The sequence below is a fragment of the Phyllobates terribilis genome, unplaced genomic scaffold (assembly GCF_046119375.1).
Source record: "Phyllobates terribilis strain yellow unplaced genomic scaffold, ASM4611937v1 Scaffold_8__6_contigs__length_399053987, whole genome shotgun sequence".
In the NCBI taxonomy this organism is placed as follows: Eukaryota; Metazoa; Chordata; class Amphibia; order Anura; family Dendrobatidae; genus Phyllobates; species Phyllobates terribilis.
Window position 1 is genome coordinate 304,293,270 of NW_027362768.1, and position 16,559 is coordinate 304,309,828.

At 47.9% G+C, this 16,559-nt stretch overlaps 1 long non-coding RNA gene across 1 annotated transcript in view; it reads left to right on the plus strand.

The window, feature by feature from the left end:
- LOC141157369 (uncharacterized) overlaps positions 1 to 16,559 on the plus strand; it is a 101,297-nt gene that overhangs the window by 48,579 nt on the left and 36,159 nt on the right. The window contains exon 2 of the long non-coding RNA XR_012247787.1: positions 14,461 to 14,659. This is a non-coding gene — a long non-coding RNA (uncharacterized lncRNA). The remainder of the gene's footprint in view (positions 1 to 14,460; positions 14,660 to 16,559) is intronic.

Consider the following 16,559-nt stretch of genomic DNA (forward strand, 5'->3'; position numbering starts at 1 on the left):
CTTTTCTGAAATGCTGTGTTACTTTTACGCCAGATGCAAAGGGACATACATCTTTCAAAATGTTCAACTTTTGTCTCGTCATTCCACAGAGTATTCTCCCAAAAGTCTTGGCGATCATCAAGGTGTTTTCCTGCAAAACTAAGGAGAGCACTTATATTCTTTTTGCTCAGCAGCGGTTTTCATCCTGGAACTCTGCCATGCATGTCATTTTTGCCCAGTTTCTTTCTTATGGTGGAGTCATGAACACTGACCTTAACTGAGGCAAGTGAGGCCTGCATTTGTTGTAGGGTGTTTTGTGACCTCTTGGCTGCGCTCTAGGGGTAATTTTGGTCAGCCAGCCACTCCTGGTAAGGTTCACCACTGTTCCATGTTTTTTCCATTTGTGTATAATGGCTCTCACTGTGTTCGCTGGAGTGCCAAAGCTTTAGAAATGTCTTTATAACCTTTTCCAGACTGATAGATCTCAATTACTTTGTTTCTCATTTGTTACTGATTTTTTCGGATCGAAGCATGATGTCTAACTTTTGAGGATCTTTTGGTCTACTTCACTTTGTCAGGCAGTTCCTATTTAAGTGATTTCTTTATTGAGAACAGGTAAGGCAGTAATCAGGCCTGTGTGTGGCTAGTGAAATTGAAAACAGCTTCCCAAAGATGTGATAAACCACAGTTAATTTATGTTTTAAGGGGAAGGGCAATCACTTTTTCACACAGGGCCTTGTAGGTTTGGATTTCTTTTTCTCTTAATAATAAAGACCTTTATTTAATACCTTTAAAGCCCGAGATGTACTGGGCTTTAAGAGCCAGGTACGTATCAGTACGCTCTGTAGATTTCGCCCACACACAGGCTGTGCGGACATGATCACCACCGGGTGTCAGCTGATTGTCACAGCTGACACCCGGTGCTATGTGCTGGGAGTGGTCCCGCACCGCTCCTGGTACATTAACCCCCGCAATGCTGCAATCAAAGTTGATCGCAGTATTGCGGGGGCAAGGGGAGGTGATCGCGTTTCTCACCTCTCCTGCTGGCGTCCAACGCTGTCTGCCACGGCTTCCCAGATGTTGCAATGATGACCCGATGTCTTCATGACAACCTCCGGGTCACCAGACAGCAAGAAGATACTTTAGTCATGCGCAGTGCATGACCAAAGTATCTTCTACATCTGCAGCGCTGACGTCCTGTATAGCACAGGGATGGTGCTCCATCCCTATGCTATACAGGCGATAAGAGTAAAAAAAAGTGAAAGTCCCATAGTGGGACAAAGTATAAAAGTAAAAAAGTGTTAAAAAATGAAAAAAAAAATTATAAAAATCTTAAAAAAAGATAATACAAAAAAAATATATATAATGTATCCATCAATAAATATTTTTACAAAAAAAAACAAGACAAAACAATGAAAGTACACATATTTGGTATCGCCGCATCCAGACCGACCTGACCTATAAAACTGCCCCACTAGTTAATCCCTTTAGTGAACACTGTAAAAAAAAAAAAAAAAACGAAGAAAAAAACAATGCTTTATCATCATACCGCCAAACAAAAAATGGAATAACACGCGAACAAAAAGACGAATATAAATAAAAATGGTACCGCTGAAAATGTCATCTTGTCCCGCAAAAAACAAGCCACCATACAGCTCCATCAGCCAAAAAATAAAAAGTTATAGCTCTCAGAATAAAGCGATGCAAAAAAATATGTTTTTAGATAAAATAGCTTTTATTGTGTAAAAGCGCCAAAACATAGAAAAACAATATAAATGTTGTACCGCTGTAAACGTACTGACCTGAAGAATAAAGCTACCTTATCAATTTTACCACACGCAGAACAACATAAAAAATAAATAAAAAACAATTCCTGAATTGTTGTTATTTGTTTATTCTGCCTCCCAAAAATTGGAATAGAAAGCGATCGAAAAATGTCACGTGCCTGAAAATGGTACCAATAAAAACGTCAACTCGTCCCGCCAAAAACAAGCCATCACATGACTCTGTCGGCCAAAATATGGAAAAATTATAGCTCTCAAAATATGGCAATGCAAAAACTAGATTTGACAAAAAAATTGTGTCTTTTAGTGTGTGACAGCTGTCAATCATAAAAACCCGATATAATCCTAGTATCACTGTAATCGCACCGACCCGAAGAATAAAGTCGTCTAATCACTTATACCGCACGAGGAACGGTGTAAAAATAAACTCTAGGGTTAGGGTTGTGCTAGGGTTAGGGTTGGGCTAGGGTTAGGGTTGGGGTTGGGGTTAGGATTGGGCTAGGGTTAGGGTTGGGCTAGGCTTGGGCTAGGGTTACGGTTAGGATTGGGCTAGGGTTAGGGTTAGGGTTAGGGTTGGGCTAGGGTTAGGGTTGGACTAGGGTTAAGGTTGGGGTTGTATTAGGGTTGGGGTTAGATCTGGGATTCTTTTCAAAAGTAAAAGAAAAAAAGATGACGATATGGCGACTAGTGTTGAGCACATGTGCTCACTACTTGAGTTTGCATCGGGTGGTCGTGTATGCACTGAGTATCGCGGGTGCTCGAGTGACATGCTCAAGTCTCCGCCCTATATGCTTCGTGGCCCAAAAAAACTCGAGGGGATTGCCTGACATGCAAGAGCAATTCCCGCATGTTTTTTTGGGGGAGTCTAATATCCATGAAATATGCGGGCAGGGACTTGAGCATGTCACTCGAGCACACACAGTACATGTGCATACCTGAGTACCCGATGCAAACTCAAGTAGCAAGCACTTGCGCTCAAGACAACTTATTCAATATGATGACCTAATGTTATCAAATCCTGTGTCGTACCTCTGGGTTCAAAATGTTCACTATATGCCTTGATAAAATCCTTGAGGGTTGTAGTTTCCAAAATGGGGTCACTTCTGGGGGGTTTCCACTATTTAGGCACATCAGGGGCTCTCCAAACGCGACATGGCGTCCGCTCTCAATTCCAGCCAATTTTGCGTTCAAAAAGTCACAAATTGCACCTTCCCTTCTGAACTCTGCCATGCGCCCAAACACTGTATTTTCACCACATATGGGGTACTGGGGTACTCAGGAGAAATTGCACAAAAGTTTGTTGGGTCCATTTTCTCCTCTTACCCTTGTGAAAATAAAAAAATTGGGGCTAAAACATAATTTTTGTGGGAAAAGTTTGATTTTTTTATTTTCACGGCTCCATGTTATAAACTTCTGTAAAACACTTGGGGGTTCAGGGTGCTCACCACACATCTAGATAAGTTCCCTGATGGGTCTAGTTTCCAAAATGGTGTCACTTGTTGGGGGTTTCAACTGTTTAGGCGCATCAGGGGCTCTCAAAACGCAACATGTCGTCCGCTAATTATTCAAGCAAATTTTACAATGAAAAAGTCAAATGGCGCTCCATCCCTTCCGAACTCTGTCGTGCGCCCAAACAGTGGTTTTCCCCCACATATGGGTTATCTGCTTACTCAGGAGAAATTGCACAACAAATTGCCTGGTGCAATTGACGCGCCCCCTGGGCCGTGGGGGTACCCGGAGCAGGGCCTTGTAAATGCTGGGGGTTGTAGTCATCGTGGTGGCGACCCGGTCCGTGACCCAGGGCGGTCAAACCAGTAGCAGTCTATGTGTATAGGTTTATATAGTCCGACTATGCCACCTGTGGTTTGCGGTTATGGAGAACCGCCGCTGTGGAGCAGTCCACTGAAGCTGGTGGTATGCGCAGCAAGTGTAGTATAACTCCCCACAGGAAGACTGCAGCTTCAGGGCAGCGCAGGTGAATGATGGTGGTTGTGCGGGGCGTCCCAGTGCAGTGAGTGCTGGCGCGATAAGAAACATGGAGACAAGGTGATGCAGTCCCAGGGTCTTTACTCACGGTTTATCAGTTTCCAAGTTACACTGCAGATCATAACTTCCCACGTCGTGCTGTGCATACTCAGTGAGGGGCTCGGTCCACCCTCAGGTATCTCCAGAGCACTTTTCAGGACCCCGTTCTGTGTACCTTTCTCTGGCCTCTCTCCTTGTACCTCACACCTAGCGGCATCTCTGTCCAGTGTCCTCGGACCTTGGCACGCGACGTGTGTTCCGTCCCCTGACCCTATGTGACTACCTTCCTGATGGCTGGTGTGGGCGGCCTGCTGACTTAAAGTGCTGCGGCCTCCGGTTCCCAGTTGAGCCTTGTAGTCTCTGCTGGTTGAGGGATCCGGTCCCCTTTCTTCTGGCCTGATCCCCCCACCTCCTGGCAGCGGCGGGCGTACGGGTGGCTGCGGCACGGCCCCTTCCCCATGGGGTCCCTTTGGTTCCTTTCCTGGAGCCTTCCTGCTCCCTCTTTCCTCTCCTTCCTCCTTCAGGCTCAGGCCTCTTGACTAGGCCTGCCTGTGGAGCAGAGCTCATACAGAGCCTCTGCTCCTGTCACTTCTCCTACTGTCTGTCTCCCTTCTCTCTCTGAACCAAAATGGTTCCTTCCTTTTATACCTCCTACTCCAGTGCTCCCCTTAACTACTTCCTCCACCCATCCACTACCTGGTTCCCCCTCTCTAGGTGGTTCCCCACTCCAGCCAGGGATCAGGGACAGTTGTGCTTCCCTTAGGAGCATTGTCGCCCTGTCCCCCGGAGATGTGGTGTAGTGGATGTAGTGTTAGGGTCCTGAGCCTTACTCCTTCCTTACCTGAGAGTGAGATACCACACCTCTGAGTGAGATGCAATACCTCTGTGGTGACCGAACCCTCAGGGACGCCACACAATTTCTCCTGTTACCCTTATGAAAATGCACAATTGGGGGCTGAAAAACATTTTTGTGGGAAAAATGTGATAATTTTATTTTTACGGCTCAATGTTATAAACTTCTGTGAAGCACCTGGGGGTTCAAGATGCTCACCAAACATCTAGATAAGTTCCCTGAGGGGTCTAGTGTTATGCACACGCCCGGGCTGACTGGCGTGTGCGTGATTTAGTGATTCCACTGTGCCATGAACCGGAGAGTGCCTGGAGGGGCGTAACTAAGTATCTACCCGATCCGACCAAGGTCACACGACGGCTAACGACGCCGTGCACCAGGGAGGAACCAAGCAGAGGTACCAGGTGCTACTCCAGGCCAGACCCCAGACACGGCTGTTGACCCACACTGGGGAATACAGGAACAGGCAGGTTAGGCTGGCACACAGACAGGTGGGTATTGGCAGGCACGGCTGGCATGCAGACAGGTGGGTACTGGCGGGCATGGCTGGAGTGCAGATAGGAGGATACTGGCAGGCACGGCTGGTATGCAGACAGGTGGGTACTGACAAATACAGCTGGCGTGCAGACAGGGAGGTACTAGCAGGTTGGAGCACAGGCTGGATAGGGTCCAGTACAGAGTGGGATTCAGGAACAGAACCACAGATGCGGTAGACAAGCAGAGCAGAGAGGAACCGCTGGAGCGGTGGGCAAGGCGGAGCAGAGAGGTACCGCCAGACCGGTGAGCAAGCAGAGCAGGGAGAAACCGTCAGAGCGGTGAGCAAGGCAGAGCAGGCAGGAACCGCCGGAGCAGTGAGCAAGGTAGAACAGGCAGGAACCGCCGGAGCGGTGAGCAAGGCAGAGCAGGCTGGAACCGCCGGAGCGGTGAGCACGGCAGAGCAGGCAGGAACCGCCGGTGCGATGAGCAAGGCACAGCAGGCAGGAACCGCCGGAGCAGTGCGCAAGGCAGAGCAGAGAGGAACCGCCGGAGCGGTGAGCAAGTCAGAGCAGGAAGGAACCGCCAGACTGGTGAGCAAGGCAGAGCAGGCAGGAACCGCCAGAGCGGTGAGCAAGGCAGAGTGATCAGGAACCGCCGGAGTGGTGAGCAAGGCAGAGCAGGCAGGAACCACCGGAGTGGTGAGCAAGGCAGAGCAGGCAAAAACCGCCAGAGCGGTGAGCAAGGCAGAGCAGGCAGGAACCGCCGGAGTGGTAAGCAAGGCAGAGCAGGTAGGAACCGCCAGAGCAGTGAGCAAGGCGGAGCAGGCAGGAACCGCCAGAGTAGTGAGCAAGGCAGAGCGGGCAGGAACCGCCGGAGCAGTGAGCAAGGCAGAGAGGACAGGGCTCTGTTCACACTGAACAGACTGGAAGGGAAAAGCAGAACCAGATCCACTCAAGGTACTTGCAATGAAGTAGCGAGTGAACTCTAAACTCACAAACAGAAGTACAGCGACAACGAGTAGGAGCTAGATGCAGATTCAGACACTGCAGAAAAAGGGAAGGTATGGACATAGAGAAAAACAGGTAACAAGCTAGGAGAGTGTTCAGACAGGAACTGAGTGTTCAGACAGGGACTGACACTGCAGCGAGATACAGGAGCGAGTCTGGGTATGCGGCCGCCAGAATGGCGGACAAACAGGCTAGAAGACACAGATAACAGGTCTGGGTATGTGGCCCCCAGAAGGCGGGACGAACAGGCTAGGAGCGTGTTCAGACAGGCCTGGGAATACAGCCTCCAGGAAGGCGGACAGGCAGGAAAAACAGAACAGGACCTGGCACATCAGAGGCAAGAAGCCCTCTGAGGATAAGAGTAGCTCAGGCACCAGCTTCAAGGTGGAGCTGGTTTAAATATCCAGTGACAGACAGCAATAGGCTGAGGACGCATTAGGGGTGTGCCCCCAGCAGCTACAAAAAACTGGAAGTAACCGGGCTGCCGCCCTAAGCAGTCAGAACAGAGACAAACAGACAGCATGAATAGAAGCCAGGCTAGCAGACTGGACTGAAGATCAAGTTTGCGATCATGCATAGTGAGAGATGGTGCACCATGCAAGCCCGCCACCCGGTATGTTACAGTACCCCCCCTTTACGCCCCCTCTTCTTTAAGCCTGCAAGAGTGTTCCGCAGAGAATTGGGAGGCCAATCCTTCTCTTCAAGAGGATTACCTCTTCTGTCCACTAGAGGAAACGAAACTGGTCTCATTATCTTGGTAACTAGGATGCTTCCTCCCATCAAGCCATCCTCAGCAACGAATGAAGTGGGTGAAGTACCAGGTACAGGGTGTAAGAAAGTCTCTGTCCATTTGTTATCAGGTAGCACCCCAGAGGGCTCAGGAGACAACTGGAGGTCCTCCGCCTGGTTGGAGGGTTGCAGAGACTCAGGTGTAACCACTGCTTCGGGGTCCACTTGGTCAAGCTCACTGGATGAAGCAGGCGAGGTATCAAGTACAGTGAGTAGGAAAGTCTCTCTCCATTTGTTATTAGGTAGCACCCTGGAGGATTCAGGGGGCAACTGGAGGTCCTCGGCCTGGTTGGAGGGGTGCAAAGACTTGGGGGTATCCACCGCCTCGATGGACGCAAGGCCAGATTTATTAGAGATGGAGGGTCCATGCTTTGGGACCGTCCTCAAACTGGTTTCAGAGATGACATGTCTGTGAAGCGGGACCGTACCTGAAGCCAGATCATTGGTACAATCGTCGAGACTGTGTGGGGACATTGCCTCCGCTTCTCTTCCTTTGGAGACTTCAGCGCACAGCGAGTCAGCGACTAGTAGATCTGGTGAAGAAGAAGAAGACATTGCTGACTGTTCTGAAGATATGGGGACTGGACACCCCTTGTACCTTAACAGTCCCCCAAGATACACCATGCAAGGTCTCCAGACCTGAGCGGGCACTAGATCTCTCGGCTCTGGACGACTTGTGGGTAAACCAGTCAGCACCTGAAAGGAAAGCTTCTTCAAGTGTAATGCTCCAATCTGGAGCTTAATTTGTACAGACATCTTTTGACTGTTTCTGAGTAAGGCTCGTCCTTTTGCTAACAATGCCCATACCGGCTTCTGGAGTTTTTAGACGGGAATCAGACACTGACTCTTCAAGGCTTTAAGCCCGAAACTTCCGATTAATCCGAGGCTTTTACTTGCCACGGAGACAGTCATGGTCATCTGTGGAGAGGAAACACTAATGCCCAGGGCTGCCTCTCCTACAGGCCTAATGTCTTGGGATTCTCCAACCTTCACTGGACAAAGACCGTCAGGGGGTCCCAAACAAGCACAGCGGGACTGCAATCCGATTTCGTTACTGAGTTCCGGCCTCTGCTTTGCCTGCCGAACATGGTCAACCTTCATGGATTCCGTACGGGTAGCTGCTTCTACAGGCTGGGGAACAGGAGGTCTTTGGGAGGACAGAACCTGGCGTGATGGCTTGCCTCTATGCCTAGCACATCTGGACTGCCTCTTGAGGTTGGGAAGAGAAGTATTCTGTGGAGTCTAGTCATCCTGTGAGGATTCTGGGTGGGCAGCAGTCTCTTCAGGCTGGAGAACTGGTGAGTTACCCACACACATTACACATCGGGGCTGCTCTGGGATATTGGGAAGGGAAGCTTTAGCAGAGGCTTCAGGATTCGGGTCATCGAAGACCATTAGAAAGGCCACCAGGAAGGCCTGCAGGTCAAGGACGATAGGATCCCATGCTTCCCATAGGGGAGTGATACATTTCAAGGCATCACCCACTAGGTAGGATATCATAAATGCCACTTTAGCCCAATCGGTAGGAAAATAGAGAGGGTAGAACTTGAAATGCAGCATGCATTGCTCCACAAACGCACGGCTTTGTTTAGGAACCCCATAGCACCATGGCGGATCCGCAGGAACGGGTGCAGAAAGTTCCATTTGGGCTGGTGCATACATCGCCTGGACATCAGCTTGCGAAAAAAAAATTTCTTGGTGCACGTTTTTGCCAGAAAAAGTCTCTGAGAGCGAAGGGCCGTAGGGCTCAACGGGAACCATGGCCTGAGCAAACTGTTATGGACACGCCCGCGCTGACTGGCGTGTGCGTGATTTAGTGATTCCACTGTGCCATGAACCGGAGAGTGCCTGGAGGGGCGTAACTAAGTATCTACCCGATCCGACCAAGGTCGCACGACTGCTAATGACGCCGTGCACAAGGGAGGAACCGAGCAGAGGGACCAGGTGCTACTCCAGGCCAGACCCAGGAAATGGCTGTTGACCTACACCGGGGAATACAGGAACAGGCAGGTTAGGCTGGCACACAGACAGGTGGGTATTGGCAGGCACGGCTGGCATGCAGACAGGTGGGCACTGGCAGGCACTGCTGGAGTGCAGACAGGAGGATACTGGCAGGCACGGCTGGTATGCAGACAGGTGGGTACGGACAAGTACGGCTGGCGTGCAGACGGGGAGGTACTAGCAGGTTGGAGCGCAGGCTGGATAGGGTCCAGTATAGAGTGTGTTTCAGGAACAGAACCGCAGATGTGGTAGACAAGCAGAGCAGAGAGGAACCACTGGAGCGGTGGGCAAGGCGGAGCAGAGAGGTACCGCCGGAGTGGTGAGCAAGCAGAGCAGGGAGAAACCGCCGGAGCGGTGAGCAAGGCAGAGCAGGCAGGAACCGCTGGAACGGTGAGAAAGGCAGAGCAGGCAGGAACCGCCGGAGCGGTGAGCAAGGCAGAGCAGGCAGGAACCGCCGGAGCTGTGAGCAAGGCAGAGCAGGCAGGAACCGCCAGACCGGTGAGCAAGGCAGAGCAGAGAGGTACCGCCGGAGAGGTGAGCAAGCAGAGCAGGTGAGAAACTGCCGGAGCGGTGAGCAAGGCAGAGCAGGCAGGAACCGCCGGACCGGTGAGCAAGGCAGAGCAGGCAGGAGCCGCCGGAGCGGTGAGCAAGGCAGAGCAGGCAGGAACCGCCAGAGCGGTGAGCAAGGCAGAGCAGGCAGGAACCGCCGGAGCGGTGAGCAAGGCAGAGCAGGCAGGAACCACCGGAGCGGTGAGCAAGGCAGAGCAGGCAGGAACCGCCGGAGCGGTGATCAAGGCAGAGTAGGCAGGAACCGCCGGAGCGGTGAGCAAGGCAGAGCAGGCAGGAACCACCGGAGCGGTGAGCAGGGCAGAGCAGAGAGGAACAGCCGGAGCATTGAGCAAGGCAGAGCAGGAAGGAACTGCCGGAGTGTTGAGCAAGGCAGAGCAGGAAGGAACCGCCGCAGCAGTGAGCAAGGCAGAGCAGGCAGGATCCGCCGGAGCGGTGAGCAAGGCAGAGCGAGCAGGAACCGCCGGAGCGGTGAGCAAGGCAGAGCAGGCAGGAACCGCCGGAGCATTGAGCAAGGCAGAGCGAGCAGTAGCCGCCAGAACGGTGAGCAAGGCAGAGCAGGCAGGATCCACCGGAGCGGTGAGCAAGGCAGAGCAGGCAGGAACCGCCAGAGCGGTGAGCAAGGCAGAGCAGGCAGGAACCGCCAGAGCGGTGAGCAAGGCAGAGCAGGCAGGAACCGCCAGAGCGGTGAGCAAGGCAGAGCAGAGAGGAACTGCCGAAGCGTTGAGCAAGGCAGAGCAGGAAGGAACCGCCGGAGCGGTGAGCAAGGCAGAGCAGGAAGGAACCGCCAGAGCGGTGAGCAAGGCAGAGCAGGCAGTAACCGCCGGAGCTGTGAGCAAGGCAGAGTGAGCAGGAACCGCCGGAGCGGTGAGCAAGGCAGAGCAGGCAGGAACCGCCGGAGCGGTGAGCAAGGCAGAGCGGGCAGGAACCGCCGGAGCGGTGAGCAAGGCAGAGAGGACAAGGCTCTGTTCACACTGAACAGACTGGAAGGGAAAAGCAGAACCAGATACACTCAAGTTACTTGCAATGAAGTAGCTAGTGGACTCTAAACTCACAAATGGAAGTACAGCGACAACGAGGAGGATTTAGCTGCAGATTCAGACTCTGCAGAAAAAGGGAAGGTACGGACATAGGGAAAAACAGTTAACAGGCTAGGAGAGTGTTCAGACAGGAACTGAGTGTTCAGACAGGAACTGACACTGCAGCGAGATACAAGAGCGAGTCTGGGTATGCGGCCCCCAGAATGGCGGACAAACAGGCTAGAAGAAACAGATAACAGGTCTGGGTATGTGGCCCCCAGAAGGCGGACGAATAGGCTAGGAGCGTGTTCAGACAGGCCTGGGAATACAGCCTCCAGGAAGGCGGACAGGCAGGAAAAACAGAACAGGACCTGGCACATCAGAGGCAAGAAGCCCTCTGAGGATAAGAGTAGCTCAGTCACCAGCTTCAAGGTGGAGCTGGTTTAAATATCCAGTGACAGACAGCAATAGGCTGAGGACGCATTAGGGGTGTGCCCACAGCAGCTACAAAAAACAAGAAGTAACCGGGCTGCCGCCCTAAGCAGTCAGAACAGAGACAAACAGACAGCATGAATAGAAGCCAGGCTAGCAGACTGGACTGAAGATCAAGTTTGCGATCATGCATAGTGAGAGATGGTGCACCATGCAAGCCCGCCACCAGGTATGTTACATCTAGTTTCCAAAATGGTGTCACTTGTGGGGGTTTTCCACTGTTTAGGCACATCAGGGGCTCCCCAAATGCAACATGGCGTCTGCTAATCATTCAAGCAAATTTTACATTCAAAAAGACAAATGGCGCTCCTTCTTGACCCTGCCGTGCGCCAAAACAAAGTTCTTTCCCCACATATGGGGTATCTGCGTGCTCAGTGGAAATTGCACAACAAATCTGGGGTCCATTTTTTCTGTTATCCCTATGAAAATTAAAAAAGAAAGAAAGCAACATTTTTGTGAAAAAAGTTAAATGTAAATTTTTTTCCACATTCCAAAAATTCCTGTGAAGCACCTGAAGGGTTAATAAAGTTTTTGAATGTGGTTTTGAGCATCTTGAGGGGTGCAGTTTTTTGAATGGTGTCACTTTTGGGTATTTTCTGTCATAAAGACCCCTCAAAGTCACTTCAAATGTGATGTGGTCATTAAAATAATGGTTTTGTGAATTTTGTTGGAAAAATGAGAAATCACTGGTCAACTTTAAACCCTTATAGCTCCCTAATAAAAAAGATTTTGGTTCCAAAATTGTGCTGATGTAAAGTAGACATGTGGTAAATGTTATTTATTAACTAATTATTAACTATTTTGTGTGACATATCTCTCTGATTTAAGGGCATAAAAATTCAAATTTTGAAATTTTCAACATTTTTGCCAAATTTCCATTTTTTTCAGAAATAAACGCAAGTGATATCTAAGAAATTTTACCACAATCATGAAGTACAATATGTCACGAAAAAGCAATCTCAGAATCCGTGGGATCCACTGAAGCGTTTCAGCGTAATTACCTCATAAAGTGACAGTGGTCAGAATTGTAAAAATTGGCCTGGTCATTAACGTGCAAACCACCTTGTGTTGTAAAGGGGTTAAAAACTGCATTCTGCGCTTACTTGTGTTATCTTTGTCTTATATTTAAATTTTTTTGTGATCTGAAACATTTAAGTATGACAAACATGCAAAAGAATAAGAAATAAGGAAGGGAGCAAACACTTTTTCACACCACTGTATAGTAGCACATGCTAATTCTATGTTATTGATATGGATCCCAGTGGAGAAAGGAGAGGAGCCTCCATTGGTTACTTTGTGCACATGTGTAATGGTAATGGGAGTAACCAAACAATAAGAGTATAGCTGACTACGAGTGCCCGTACCAGATTTCACTTGCATTTGGTGTAATTTTTCTTATTGTTAAATATTAATTACAGATATTAATTTTAGTCTCAATTCTGAATTCTGTACCATATATTGCATAAGATTGCATCAGCCATCGTGCTAGGGTTTCTAGATAGCATGCGCTATTTGTGTATTTTTAGCTCAGTGCCATATGCAGAAGAACAGGTGCTATGGGGGGGCTATATAACCCCATGTTAGAGACAGGGGGGTCGCTCTTGCCATTTCACAGGACACTGGATGAGAATCTATGTGTGAAGAAAACAGCTGCTGATGTATGCCCAAGGAGACACGTGCTTTACCCGGACACATGGTGTCATCCTCTCACACGTGCTGGACACAGACGGACGTAATCTACCATTCAGGATCCCAGGAAAAGATGGGTGAATATCAACTATTAAGCTAATTAGGGACAAATGGACAATCACTTTGTAACTATTTAACTATTTTATGTAACTACTGCAATCATTATTTTTAATGGACAATCCAAGAATAAATCGATACATTTTTTTATAAGAATATTGTGATATAGTCTGTGATTGATCGCATCTGATAAGAAGCCCTTGATAGAAAAATATACGGAAATAAGTATTTTTTTACATTGGCGAGTATCCAGTACTGATTTTTTGTGTTTCTAAGTGAATTTTCTTCTTGAACAAAGGGGGTAGAGAAGACAAGCTGAACAGCTGTTGTTCAAGTGTCAGGAAATCCACTAACTTTGTCACAAGAATCAGAAAGAACCTACAGATTGAGGACTGATATATTCTCCAGATGGATTAACAGGCAACATACGTACTATAAAGATCAGACGAGTTGAGGATAATACGTGCTGATCATCAGAAGCTAAGAAATCTGAATTTTTTTGAATGGTGTCACTTTTGGGTATTTTCTTTCCTTAAGACCCCTCAAAGTGACTTCAAATTTGATGGGGTCCCTAAAAAAATGGTTTTGTACATTTTATTGGAAAAATTAGAAATCGCTGGTCAACTTTTAACACGCCATGGGGACTTGGGGAGCACTGAATATTCATGCTCCTTAATAGCAGTATACAGTGTAGCCGCGCTGCGGCTCCTGCTGTTGCCGACTATCTCTTGTGTCAGCTGTTAAAGGGCATGACTATTCAACCTCTCTCCACGCCCATGGGTGTGGGGAGGGGGTGAATATTCATGCCCTTTAATGAGCGGGCACAAGAGATAGCCGGCAGCAGCAGCAGCCGCAGCACGGCTATGCTGTGTGCTGGCTATGAAGGAGAGTGAAGTCACTGCTCCACGCGCACACAGTCCCGGCGTGGGGAGCAGTGACTTCCGGCAGCTGATCTCTCCTTGTGAGCCGCGCATGGTAGTGACGTCATGCGCGGCTCACAGGGAGAGATCAGTGCAGGCAGACCGGACGCAGCACTGGAGGAGAGAAGAAAGGTAAGTAGGAGTGTTTATTTTTTTTTAATGTGCAGCATGATGGGGATTAGGGGGACCATGCATACTAGGACAGGGATTTGGGGTGCCATGCGCATACCAGGACAGGGATGAGGGGTGCCATGCATACCAGGACAGGGATTAGGGGTGCCAAGCATACCAGGACAGCGATTAGGGGTGCCATGCATACCAGGATAAGAATGAGGGGTGCCATGCATACCAGGATGGAGGGATGCCAGGCATATCAGGATGGGGATGGGGACCACGTATAAAATGAAGGGGGGCGGCATATATACTAGGATGGGGGATATTGTCAGAATTGGGGGACATTACCCCTATACCAGTGTCAGCAGAAGACACCCTCCCCCTTAAAAGTGCATCATGACACATTTTTTGCTTAAGTTTTTATTTTTTTATTTTCCTCCTCTAAAACCTAGGTGCGTCTTATGGCCCGGTGCATCTTATAGTCCGAAAAATACGGTATTTTATGTAACTACTGCAATCATTCTTTTTAATGGACAATCCAAGAATAAATCGATACATTTTTTTAGAAGAATATTGTGATATAGTTTTGATTGATTGCATCTGATAAGTCCTTGATAGAAAAATATATGGAAATAAGTCTTTTTTTTAACATTGGCGAGCATCCAGTTCTGATTTTTTTGTGTTTTTAAGTGAATTTCCTTCTTGAACAAAGGGGGGAGAGAAGACAAGCTGAACAGCTGTTGTTCAAGTGTCAGAAAATCCACTAACTTTGTCACAAGAATCAGAAAGAACCTACAGATTGAGGACTGATATATTCTCCAGATGGATTGACAGGCACCAAAGGTTGAGGCTAATACGTGCTGATCATCAGAAGCTAAGAAATCTGAAGGTAAGCAAAATATGGATATTATTTCTTCTTTTGCTAAGCAAAGTAAATTGAAATTTAAGGATACTGATGAAACTGACTTAGATGTTTTGTGGCTTAGCTTATATAGAGAATGTGAATTGGAGATTTTACAGTTAGATTCTAAGCTGGTATCTTTTCATAGAGACAAAGAAAAATTGAGATATATTCTCCAGTTGGTAGATGTATTTCATAGTCTTGTGTTAGAGAAGTCTAAGCAGGACAATTGTGTAGAAATAGTGTCAGATGGTGATACTGATTCTGACTGTAATGTGGAAATTGAGCAAAAAGTAAGACACGTGTCTGTAACTGAAGGTGACCTTGCGTCTGACGCAACTAGTTGAACTATATTATGTGTACCACTTATTAATTATTTATTTTGTGCTTTATAACTAAAGTAACTTTACTGCATGACGTGTGACAGCAGCAGCCTTTGAACTTTGAGCAAATAATATGGATTTCCATTCATCCTATCTCTAATTGGTGTAATTTAAACCTGGTAGCCATTAAAAAAAAGAATCTAAGACATTTCTATTTTTGCAAGTCAAAAGTATTTTTTAAGCGTCTTAAATTTCAGAAAAATCTCATGTTATATTATATGTACTTGGGGAATACTCAAAGAAATATTGAGATATGCTCGACACTGCTCTGTACTCGCCTGAGCATGTCACTACTTGGGATGTTCAGCGAGCACCGAGCACTTCCGGGTTACTCGGGCGGGAGCTCAGGTCTCCGCCCTGCACGTTTGGCGCTCTATACAGAGCCAATGAACATGCAGGGATTGCCAGCCAGTCACTGTAATGCCGCAGCCATGTTGTTTGTGGGCATTACAGTGATTGGCTGGCCGCACAGCGTCACCTCGAGTATTTAAAACTGTGCGCCGCCATCTTGGACACTGTCGCTCTGGATCAGACAGTGTAGGGTCAGTGCTGCTGAGTTAGGGAGAGATTTATAGTGCGAAATAGGTAGTGTAGGGTCTCTAAAGCCTGCCAAATCAAACAAACAGTCCTTCTCAGGACTAATATCCATCCCAGATATCAGGCAGGCAGGCAGGCTGTATAGGAGACGCAGTCGTTATACCAACAAACAGTGCATTACAGTCCTGTGTGCTCCTGCTGGTCAAATTGCTAGACTTATCCCGCGGTTATCAGGGGCCTGGAAAAATCCTTTTTTTTTCATCTAAATCCTGTATTTTTGATTTTTCCTCAGTCAGACTGTAAAAATACGCATCTTTTTAACCTTTTGGTATTTCCCCCGCCCCCCCAAAAAAATTGAGTGTGTCTGTGACTGTTCAGACACCAATATATCTGTTTAAAAGATTCTGGTGTAGGCCACATAACTATAACTGTGGATTTGCAGTTCCTCGGTTCAAATCTGGGTATTATCCAGCTTTTGGCCTTTTTTCCGTAAAAAAAAACAGTAATAGTGTCTCCCTGACCATTCAGACACAAATATATCTGTTTAAAAGATTCTGGTGTAGGCCACATAACTATAACTATGGTTATGCAGTTCCACGCTTCAAATCTCAGTATTATCCAGCTTTTGGCCTTTTTTCCGTAAAAAAACCCAGTAATAGTGTCTCGCTGACTGTTCAATCACAAAAATATCTGTTTAAAAGATTCTGGTGTAGGCCAGATAACTAGAACTGTGGTTTTGCAGTTACACCGTTCAAATCTCTGTATTATCCAGCTTTTGGCCTTTTTTCCGTAAAAAAAAACAGTAATAGTGTCTCCCTGACTGTTCAGACACAAATATATCTGTTTAAAAGATTATGGTGTAGGCCACATAACTATAACTGTGGTTTTACAGTTCCACAGTTCAAATCTCTGTATTATCCACCTTTTTGCCTTTTTACATTTAAAAAAAGAAAATTGAGTGTCTCGCT